The sequence below is a fragment of the Ailuropoda melanoleuca genome, chromosome 1 (assembly GCF_002007445.2).
Source record: "Ailuropoda melanoleuca isolate Jingjing chromosome 1, ASM200744v2, whole genome shotgun sequence".
In the NCBI taxonomy this organism is placed as follows: domain Eukaryota; kingdom Metazoa; phylum Chordata; class Mammalia; order Carnivora; family Ursidae; genus Ailuropoda; species Ailuropoda melanoleuca.
The window spans coordinates 163,398,774-163,410,924 of NC_048218.1; the positions used below are offsets into that span (position 1 = coordinate 163,398,774).

Consider the following 12,151-nt stretch of genomic DNA (forward strand, 5'->3'; position numbering starts at 1 on the left):
TTGGGTTTACATAGCCCTCTGGCCCCACATCCCAATATCTACTATATCAGGCACTGGGTCTCTTCTGTTTTTCCTTGCACTGTGCTACCAGGACTTAACTGGTCCTTTGGGCCCTCAAAGACAGTGAGGCTTCCTTGCTTGTATATAATATCCATTGGGTACTACCTTCTTTGACTTGTGTATTCTTATAGCATTTCCCATTGACTGGTTACATTGGAAATAACCTTAAACCAAACCTATTACAATTCAAATTCAAAGGAATAACTGGTTGCTACTATTGTCTATATATAAGTTTAGACAAGTCACTCTTACTTATATGAGAGGATACCCCAACTGTGAACCAGCCTACTCTTCTCACGTTCTTATAAAAGAGCAATAAAATCTATCATAAACACCACTCATTCATCTTTCATTTTCACTCCCATGCAAACCATGAGGCTCGGTAAGAGGCACCCAACAAAAAAATACCTAACTTCTTCCCTACTTTCTAACTCAGGATAATCCTGAGGCAGGAATATAAATGCTCAGTGTGTTGCCTTGTGCTGAGAGTTACATCTTTCTGTCTCTCTCCACAAAGGGATAGAAGTAGGGATTTAAATGACCACCTATCATACCCACTGGGACAAATCCTGTGAGGAGAACTCTAACATGGTTCTTGGAATGCTGTGAATTTCTAAAACATCACATATACCCATATTCAAAGGTATATAAAATTGCATTATTTTAAAAATTATCCACATTTTCTATTAGCCACACTCACAGCTCTCATGATAAAACAGTAAGAACTTTGAAGGAATTGGGATACAGAATGAGTCAGGAAAAAAAAACAAAAATAATTGACTAAGAAAAAAATCTAATATATCAGCCTTAAATTTAAATATGAGAAGTATATTCTTGGCACTGCACAGAAGCATTTTGGAAAAGTTCATTTGAAAAGATAAATGGAATTGATCTATTAAAAGTACAGAGACAGCTGTCAGATCCTTAAACAGTAATTAAGCTACATTTTTCCAAGTTAAGACCTTGAACCTCAGCAATGATCTTAAACCAGGGATTAAAGATACACAGGCACATTAATCCTGGCTTCACCTTCCTAGACCCCATGGATTACAATGACTTTACTAGAATAATCATTATATAGGAGAAGACTGGCTTTTTAAAAGGGAACTTCCTAAGAAAAGTCATTCTAAAGGTAAAATTAACTCTGGTCGGAAGTATTGCATATTGAGCATTAAGTGCCCTCTTAACAGCAGTGGACTATAAATTTAATCCCAACATTTAAGACTTCTGTTGCTTTTATACAATTGACTGGCTTTGAAAAATACTGTGCCCTTATAACTTTCAAACACTTGTTTTGTTCTTAAATATAGAAAGAGAAGGAATGGGAGGAGATAACGACAAGAAAAGAGGTAAGAAAATAACATGGCTCAGCTTGTTACTGAAGTTAATAATGATTCATCTCTGAAATGTGCATTTATCATCAGCTCGGTTCAGGGCTGAAAAAGCCATGGAGACCAAAAGATGAATGGGAGCAGTACAAAAATGAACCAGCCACAGATGACTTTTCTCAAAATGGTAATATTCAATTAATGCTCAAACAACGCAATGAGAGAGAGCTTAGATTGTTCCAAAATGAAGTTGAGTACCATAGAGCTTCCACAGCCCGAAGGAGCTAATTGTCAAACATATTCTGTCCCATCACCTTTTTTCTTCCCTAACTTCTTTTTTTTTTTTTAAAGATTTTATTTATTTATTTGACAGAGATAGAGACAGCCAGAGAGAGGGAACACAAGCGGGGAGTGGGAGAGGAAGAAGCAGGCTCCTAGCGGAGGAGCCTGATGTGGGGCTCGATCCCATAACGCCGGGATCACGCCCTGAGCCGAAGGCAGACGTTTAACCGCTGTGCCACCCAGGCGCCCCTTCTTCCCTAACTTCTAATATGTATTACATTTTATGCATTTAGAAACTGAAGCAGTTTATATGAAAGTGCTGTTTAACGTTTTATGAAAAAAGCAGATTCTCACAAATCACAACGCCCTGAGAAAACATGTCTTTCATTGGGACCAAAAGCCTAGCATTGTTTGTGTATTGAAAATGAGTGTGTTTCATTGAATTTCATGGTATATTTATTATAATTTTAGAGGGAGTAATAGCTATTAAAGAATCTTTGGCAGAGGATCTTTGTTTTAAAATGTTCTGAGGACCGAGGCTCAGTTTTCTTTCTCTGAACCATTAGTTTCTCTGTCAAGTGGTGTTGACAAGTTCACAATACTAAATAGCCAATTCTTATTCCTTTCTGGAACCTCCTTATCTTTCTTGGGAAATGGGGAGCTTTTCAAAATCTCCAAGTTTCTGCAAAGATGCTGGAGGTGAAAGAATCAAGAGAGAAAACTCTGGCTCATCTTGGTTTTCATTTGTTCCATACACTCGATCAGAACATTTTAAATTCTCAGTTTTCCATAAGAACCAATCAACACTTGACCCATTCCCTAGTCATCCCACAGGTGAAATTGTGAGTGTAGAACTTGAGCAAAGGCTGACAAGTGAGAATGGTGTAAGCCACAAACACACTCATGATGCTAAAAGATGTCCCACCTTGCTTTCTAATGCTCTCTCCCACAAGGACACCATGGCTAAGGCTGGGTCTCTCTCTAATTCCCAACTGCATAAAGTGAATAGTATTTCATAGGGGTCTTGCCCGGACAGTGTATACTTATGGCCTTTCTTTGAATGCCTGATCAAGATTTTCTATGAAGTCTTGATCTTTCTTCGTGTTTGTTTCATGACCCAAGCTACAGGGAAAATCAAAATCCAAGCTGGGAGCCAACAAAACACCTAAAACCATCTTTTCCAAACTGCTGTGTTTGTCAACGTCAAGCAAATTAAAGCTTTTCTTCAGTTCTTTTAGATACATATTCATTAAAACCAAGAGCTCTTTCTACTGTAAGTACTTGAGATGTTTACATAATTAGCTGTTTTTCTAGAATAGTCACCACTCATACACTTTTAAATAGGTGTCAGAAGACACTATGGTGCTCTTACTGTTGGTTTGACATTTACAATTTGGGCTGCTAATGGGTACGAGCAGCTTTCACACTCGATGGATGCACTGTCGTTCATAGTGTGCTACACTGTGGTATCCGCCTGCAGTCCTCTGACGAAGCGACTGCAGCCCGAGCACCAGCTCCTCAACAAGGTACTTGAAAGAGAGTAGATCCCCAATATAACACAATTATGAATTCAATAAATTTCTATATAAACCAGAGCAATTCAAGCTCCCAATCTGCACCCTAAGTATCAACCACCACACAGAGAAAAGGCCAGAAACAACAACGTTTTCCTTTTAGGCTTGGATTGGAGTGTATCCTATCATCAGAATTTTTTTGTAATAGTCTTCTTTATTACTAGTTTTCTTTTCCTTTTTAAAATTTTATTTATTTATTTATTTAGAACACAGGCCAGTGGGGGGAGGAGCGGAGGGAGAGGGAGAGAGAGAATCTTAAGCAGGCTCCCTGCCCAGTGCAGAGCCCAATGCAGGGCTCGATTTCAGGACCCTGACACCAAGACCTGAGCCCAAATCAAGAGTCAGTCACTTAACTGACTGAGCCACCCAGGCGCCCTATTACTGCTTTTCTATAAGTATATGAGTATAATTTCAATCTTTTAAAAAAACCACAAAAACTTGTTTTATGCAAACACAACAATGGCAAGGAGTCACTTTGAAATCAGTATGACACCAGAGCACAAAATATGCACTTACGACTTAACCTTATCTTCGGGTTTCTGGCATGCCTCTATGCAAGTCCGAGATGTATTATTTATAATTATGACATTTCCCCTCCTGTCGAGAGTCTATTATATTTGCTGGAACTTTATTTTCATCTCTATTAGTTAAAAAGCAGATGAATTTGTTCTATAATACAAAAAACTTCAAGAAATGGAACCAACTGTTAAAAATACAGACCCACCATCATCAGTAGAGCTAGCACAACGACAAGATTTGGGTAGCAGGTCTTTGGCTTTTTCCAGAGGTCCGATGTGAAGTGGAGATATTGAGTTCAATTATGTAGCTATTTTAGGTTTGGTTGCCTGACTTGAAAGATTGGGATAATTGTCCCAATCACTCTCTACACATTGTATGTGCAAATCCAAGCTTAAATTGTGACTGGGCAGAACATTCAGTGCGAAGACAGGAAACTTGGATTCTGTGTGTAAGTGGCCCAATGATTAAGCCTGTAATATTGAACAAGTTACAACCACTATGTCTCAGTTTATTCATCTTGCAAATAGGGAAGGAGTCCCTACTACAACTACAGGTTTGGCATACCTATCAGTTACCAAGAACTACAAAAGTGCCAATCAATTTGCCAAAGTACATTGCACTGGCGAAAATGAAGGCTATTGACATTTCTGACTTTGAACAGCAAAGTTAGAATACTTTCTTAAGGGGTGCCTGGATGGCTTTAAGCACCTGCCTTTGGCTCAGTTCATGATCCCAGGGTCCTGGGATCGAGCTCCACTTTGGGCTCCCTGCTCAGCGGGAGACAGAGAGAGAGAGAACATGGGGAGGGAGGGTCAGAGGGAGAAGCAGACTCCCCGCTGAGCAGGGAGCCCCATATGGGGCTCAATCTCAGGACTCTGGGATCATGACCTGAACCGAGGGCAGACACTTAACTAACTGAGCAACCCAGACGCGCCTTAAATAAGTTGTTTAAATGGAAGTGACAAAATGCTAAAAGCATAGATGATTTTAAACCTTCCCAGTAGCCACCATGACACCAGTGGAAGATAGTGTGGGTGTGAAAGCATCACACTAGGAATTAGCACAGTTCTTCCCATAACTAGCAATTTGCTCTAGTCACCATGTATGAGTCTCTACTTTACCAGTCATGGGTAGGAAGCCCTAGGAAGCAGGGAGAAGCCAAATTCGTGGGCATCGTCTTTCTATTAAAGAGTTCACATTCTAGTTGGTAGTGCTGGGGCTATTTATTTTTCTTTGTGTGCTCAGCTTCAGTTCTTCCTCCTTTCTAATAATGGTGCCCTAAATATTGTTTGAGCACTCCCCCTCCCCCTCACTCCTTGCAGTTTAGGTAGGACAGACCCCACCCCCATCTCCAGGGCACATGCCCCAGGCCCAGCCAATTAGAGCTATGTGATTTGTTCAGAAGTGGTTCACAGCCAATGTGAGCCAATTTAGCAGACAGAAGTGTCTTCTTCTTTCCTCTGGATTTGGAACTAGGAGATCAATTTGTAGGGTTGCTGGCAGCCATTTGTCCTCACCAAGCAAAGCATGCCTGAATAACGGAGCCAGTTCAAAGAAAGGCCAAGACTGAGAAATGGAAAGAGACTATATAGATCTCAAGAGCATTGTTAAAGCCTCTGGATCCAGCTGAACTCTTAGGTTACTGAGCCAATAAAGTCCCCTTTTTGCTCAAAGTAGTTTGAATTGAGTTTTCTGTTACTTGCAGCTGAAAGAGTCTAAACTGATGTAGGATGACAGACATGTAAGCAATGTCAATGCAACGTGATAAATCCTAAAGTGAAGAGAGAAACTAAATGTTTGGAGAGCTCTGGACAGAAAGTGTTGCTTCCTCAGATCTCTAACAATAGAATTACCAAGTCTGCATAGATAAATTTTAAAGTCCCCCAGCCCTGAACCCATCCCAACCCTCCATGGTTCAGGAAAGCATTTGCTCCTGACAACCTCTCTTTGGCGTCCAGGACTGCTACACAGGACGTAAGCATGCCCCTGATGGTTCATTTACTAGGAAAGCAGGGTAACCTTCTCTGCATCCTAGAAGATTCCATTAGATTATTAACACAGTGGGTCGCAGTTTGTAAATGCAAGCCCATGGCCAATTAGTGGAAGAGGTGAGCTTGCCAATCGTAATCACCACATCACCTCAGACACTTCCAAAACTTACCTCACAACATTCCTGGGTCTTTAGGTAAATCCTTAGACTTGAGGCTTAACAAAATGAATCACACATGTGTCTTCCTCTCTGATGTGATGTGCACTGGTCTGGGTGAAGCATCGTAGCTGTTCTATACAAATACAAAAAGCATTTGAATACGTAAGATGATGGGTAAGATAGGAGGGGTAATAAGAATCAGAGAAAGTTCCTGGAGTTGTCATCATTCTGGCAGTGGATCACTTTCTGGGGTTCCTTTCATGCAGAGCCTACAATTAGGTTATTACAAATAAGCACAGAATTAATCCAGAAAATGGCTTAGTCTCATTCCCTCAACATGCAGATCCTTCAGCCAGAGATGGGGGTTCCTCCACACACCAGGTGTCATCTGGACAAAGGGGGGGTTCTGCTCTCCTCTCTCTCCAGGCTAATTGCACATTTCAGATGGAGTGGAAATAAAACCCATCATCCATTGCTGCTGCTGCCGCTGCCACAGCAGCTCTCAACAGAGGTGACTGGCTTCTGGCCATCCCCATATTCCTCCCTCTCAGTGCATTCATCATTCTGGTCATTAGACAGTGACAATATTAGCCAGATAACCACAATCAGAGCAGAGAGACAGCATTCTTTAATGCATTCCCAACACTGACCTACCCAATGTGGCTGGTCACTCTGAAGAAAAATCATACAATTATTTGCACCACAGCATCAGTGTGTGTGTGTGTGTGTGTGTGTGTGTGTGTGTGCGCGTGTTGGGGGGATGGCAGGGGCAGCTCCTACTAGAAGTCAGGTGCTATGTTAGGTGCTCTGCATGCATCATCTTGTTTTGTTTTCACAATCATCCTGCCACATAAAAACTCTATTATCTCTATTTTACAAAGAAACTGAGACTCAGAGACATTAACTTGCCCAAGATCACACAGTTAACAAGCAGTGGGACCCGGCCTCAAATCTGGAGGCTGCATTCTTACCCATTATGCCCAGGTACCTCCCCCAGTTTTGCTCTCTTTCCAAAGATGATGTAATTCAATCCTATCACGTACCCACTTTTTTTGGCTTGACAGAATTTCTTCCCTGACTCCACTCCCAGCTCATTCTGCTCCTTAATCCCGAGACAGAAAAGTCACCAGATAAGACGGTATACTTGTAACTAAAACAACAATGTCATTCCCAGAGTGCTGCTGGGAATGTACAAAAGTGCTGTGTGTTTACACCGACTGTGTATGTGCTTGTGTGTTTGGGTGAATCCAATACATAAGATCCTCTCAAAAAAGATCTTGAGAAAACATTTCTCCATCCAACAAATTTTTACCGCATATCTCCCATGTCACACTGGAAGAATACTAAATAGTTAGGTTGATCTTTGGATTTCTGGGGCAGACATGTAAACAGGTACAAAGAGAGAGAATAGCAAACTCCAGAAATGTGCTGTCCACCAAATCCTTTGACTACAGTGTGAAAGGACTAGAAATATAGGACAAAGTTTTGAAGGAAGTAACATTTTAATTAAACTTTGAAGACTGAGAAGAATTTTGACAAGTATAGAAGGGGAAGAAAAAGATCCAGGGAATGCTAAGTGTAAAAAAATAAGGTGTTCAGCTGAAGTCAGATTTTCATCAAAGAGTCCAATATGATTGGTAGATGAGAGCCTATACAGAAATCTTTAGAGGAGTTGGACAGATAGAAGGGGCCAAACCATACAGGACCTTTATAGAAGACATATGGTGTTGTCTGCCCACCGCCCATGCTACTTTAGACAGCTGCTCCTCTTCCACTGCATGTGGTCCCTGTGGGGCTGTTATCACTGTGTCCAGGCACCCACGTCGTGGGGTGGGCACATGACTGAGATGGAGCTCATCAGAGCCAGCATTAATGACTACTCCGGGGCTGGACACATGGTCCAAGGACGGTCAGTCAGGGCTTCCCTGGATTCATACAACAATATCAGAAAAAAAAAGTGCCTCTTTTTTCCCAGGTTGAAAGGATATCAGTTTGGATGTGGGCAGCCATCTTCCCCACTATCTGGAAAGAGCATGCCTGTAGCGTGAAGCCAGGATAATGAGGGACCTGAAGCCAGGAGACGACAAGAGAAAGACAGGGCCCAGAAGGCATGGATTGGGCCCCTGGGTCCACCTGCGTCCGAAGCTCTGGATCCACCCTTGGACTTCTCAGTTGCATGAGTCATTAGCTGATTTCCCTCAAGCCAGTTGGAGCTAAGAGTCCTGACTAGTACAGTGATGAGGGTTATGCTAAGGCGTTTGGACTTACTGAGGCAGGGCTGGGAAGCCACTGAAAAGCCTCTCCTCTTAAGTGCTTAGACAGCAGACTTCTACTGAAGACAGAAAGTCTGTGGAGAGATTACACAACCTTTCAGGGTTCAGGGGCAGAGGCAATAGCCACAGAACCTTCTAATTCATTATGCAAATGAAGGAAGTTAAACTCATTCTACAGCCACTATAGAATGACATCCTTGGCCGTCGCAACCTACCCAAAGATCCACACTAACTGATAACATGAGTTAGAACTACACATTATTCCCAATATAGTCAGCAAACTCTGGATAATGGATGTCTCACCCCGCAGGGTGACAGTATCTCACGAGGAGCAGGTGACATGTAAGGTCAAGGAACAGGGCCTGAAATGGCATTACTGTAACAAATGCGAAGGGTCTGGTTACCTCCCTCTCTGAAACCTAAGACATTTGAAGGAAAAGAGGTGCTGAAGCATCTGCAGTTGGCGGTGACATGTGAGAACGTGGGTGACCACCCCCGCCCCCACCCCACACATGCAAAGGCAGGGACCGTGCCTTTTGCTGCAAATAGCTTTGAACCTTCTGCTCACCTCCAGCCCTTGCTTCTGTCTTCGAGAAAAAAGAAAACCACTTTGCTCTGAGGCCCAGAGCTGGTGCATCAGGTTACATGTCACTTTGGCGGGTCCATATCACAAGATGAACCCTTACCAAATAGGAGCCACTCAGGGCTGGGAAAAACTTCAAGTGGGCACTTGATCCTCTAGTGCCTCTAGATAAGAGAACATATAAGCCCAGCAATGTGCCTCCTCTGAACTGGAAGGGTCTTACCATACTGATTTAACGTAGCAACAAGTAGACTGATGGGTGGTATTGCCTCTCCTTGACCTCTGCCCACACCAGCTCCTCCTCCCACCGCCCTTGCAGGACACAGAACGAAAAGCCTGGTAGAAGCAGGAGGTCAGCCAGTTGCAAGTCAGCATAGGAGTGCTTAGCCACCTATGTCTGCAAAGGAGGCTGGGGCAGGAGGATGCAGCAGGGAGATCCCAGGACCCACCGTGTCTGAGGCTTACAAGACTCAAAGCAGACTGTTATAGCAATGGCCCCACTGCATGTGGCTAATTCCCAAACACTCACTTTTCACATTTCAACAACTCCGAAATAGGAATGCATCTGTAATCAATGGTGCGTCATACTTGAAAATTGTTAGTTTTTCCTTTCTTGGGGATTTTTGAAATAATGGTGTGTTTCACGGTCGATGTTTTTGTAGGCTCAACAAAATACTATATTCAGGACCACCTGCTCATGATGTTAAGCTAAAACTCCCTGTCCGTTCTCAAGAGACATTTTGTACTCCAAAAGACCCACCACAGCAGTGGGAGCAGGAATCACAAAAACGGGAGAGATCCCGGTGCCGCAAGGGAGGTTAAATGGTGGACCCCACTCAGTTTCCTCCGAAGTCGCAATGTACAGAAGAAGGTGTAGCCTGTGAACCATTCACATTTGGAAAATGGCAGATTGCTTCATCCTAGAGGAAGTCATCAGCTCCAATAACATTTCTCATTTTGATGCTTGGGTTGTTGAGGGCCCATCGTGGCCAAGGTGAGAAAATGATGGAGATGTTAGTCATAGGATGATGACCTAACCTTTAGGTAGAACTTTATAGATCTCAGAACACTTTCCTGAGCATTACATGACCTCAGGCCAGCTGGTATCTTCCCCCTTTGTATATGTGAGGACACTGAAGCGCAAGGTGGCAGAGTTAGTCAATGGTGGAGAAGTGACTGGAGTCCTGAGAAATATAGTCTTTCCTTATGACCCTTCAACTGCTCCACAAGAGACAGAGAAAGCTTTAGCCCTTGGTAGACCTTTCTTCAATCCTTTCGAGCTCACAAAGTAGAATCATGAGAGTGATAAGTCTACTTTTTTTTACCAGAAAAAAAAAAAGTTGATAAATAGAGCTAAAAGGGCAAATTCATGTTTAAATGTCCATGTTTAAAATGGTATGTACATTAATATTGATATTTGAAATTTTAGTATGAGAAATTTTAGTATGATTATTTAGGAAATAATGTGTCTCGGAGGCACATTTGTTAAAGTGATACAAATTTATTTATTTATTTATTTTTACGATTTTTATCTATTTATTTGACAGAGAGAGATAGCTAGCAAGAGATGGAACACAGCAGGGGGAGTGGGAAAGGAAGAAGCAGGCTCCCAGCGGAGGAGCCTGATGCGGGGCTCGATCCCAGAACGTTGGGGTCATGCCCTGGGCCGAAGGCAAACTCTTAATGACTGAGACACCCAGGCGCCCTTAAAGTGGTACAAATTTAGAAAATAATAAGAGGTTCAAAATGTTGAAAGCAGTTACACAATCAGTTGACCCATCATTAATGAGTGCTTTTGGCAAGCAATACACATGTGCGTGCACACACACACACACAGAGGCTGTGATGGAAGTCTTCCCTCATGGGAGCAGACAATGCTATTACAATGCAATTAGGGAGACAAGATAAACATTAAAACATATATCAATACGAAATAGTAAGTGACTAGCTCAAATAGGGGAAAGAGGACGAGGTTGGGACTGTCAAGGCAGGCTACTTGAAGAAAGAAGGATAAGAGATAGGCCGAAAACGTGGTTTGGATTTGGCTCAGCTGGGAGGAGGCAGAGATGGCATTCCCACGTACTGCGAACAGGTGAAGAAACAAAGGAGATGTTATTGAGAGCTTGGTACCTAGCAGGGTGCTCAGGGAGGGTCACTGAGGGGAAACAGAGATGAACAGCTGCTTCTGTAGAATAAGTCAGTACAAGTGTGGCTGGAAGAGGGGCTTATAAATAGAGTCCTAAGAGAGAGTTCCAAGGGCAGGTCATAAAGTTCCTTGAAAATAAGACAAGGGCATTTGAATTTTAATCTATAAATAATGAGGAGTCACTGAAAGTTTTTGAGCAGGAGAACTGGTGGTGAGAGTGGCTTTACACAGACAATTTGTAACATGTCAGTGAAGGAGCCCATAGAAAATTTCCATGTAAAACAGTGGGAGGGGGTCACTGAGACAGAGACCTTATCTATGATGCATCCTGAGATGGATACAGCTGCCTTCAGTGATGGCCCACCTGCTCTGTCCTCAAGGACAAATGACAGAGTGTAGACTGTCAGTGGGCATTCAAGTAGAAATGTCTACCAGCAGTTGAGCTATGGGTCTTGCACTCGGGAGAAAGACCCAGGTGATATTTATATATAAATAGATGGAGATAGAAATAGATGGTAAATGTTCAGGTTTTCCACATTGATTAATACATGTCAACAGCTAGTTTAATGTATGTGTGTATATCTGTATCAATGGATGATACATAGACGAATGACAGACAAACAGATATGTTTGAAATTTGTGCTTCTGACTCTCTCCTCTCTTTCACTCATCTTTCTCTCCTCCCTTTCCTACAGTCTAGCCCCTTATGTTACCCAGTAAGTTCTGGCACTGACTTTTTTGGATGATGGCAATGTGCCATTCTAGCAACTAGAAAGACTCGGATATGGCCTTGTTTCTGATCTGTTAGAGTCCTGAAGATAGAAACACTGGCTGAAACTGTGACTTGCACCTTTCGTTCATTTATTCGTGCATCTGACAAATATATCTTGAGTGCTTCCCCTGTGCTGGCATGGCGCTTGGTGCTGGAGATGTGGCTGTGAATGGGGCATTCTTCATTCATCTGTTTAACCAATGTCTCTCGAACACATTCGATGTATGAAGCTCTGTGCAAAGAGCTGTGTTTGTCGTGGTTCCTGACTTCAAAGGATCACAGCCTTGCAAGAAAGAAAATAAACCCCTACTGGCAATATCAATATACATGAAGTCATCACCTTGCAGGGAGTCTGTTCACGACTCCAGTCTCAAATAAAGCGTTCCACCCGGGGGAACTGAAGTCTGGGGAGGAAATGCAACCTTTATAACTGTCCTGAGAATGTCGGATTAACAAGTGCTCTTG

The 12,151-nt window shown here is 42.6% G+C and overlaps 1 long non-coding RNA gene across 1 annotated transcript in view; it reads right to left on the bottom strand.

Moving 5' to 3' along the window:
• Positions 1-5,945: 5,945 nt before the first annotated feature.
• The window catches only part of LOC105237162, a 60,232-nt gene continuing 54,026 nt past the window's right edge, over positions 5,946-12,151 (bottom strand). The window contains exon 3 of the long non-coding RNA XR_002142516.1: positions 5,946-6,045. This is a non-coding gene — a long non-coding RNA (uncharacterized LOC105237162). The remainder of the gene's footprint in view (positions 6,046-12,151) is intronic.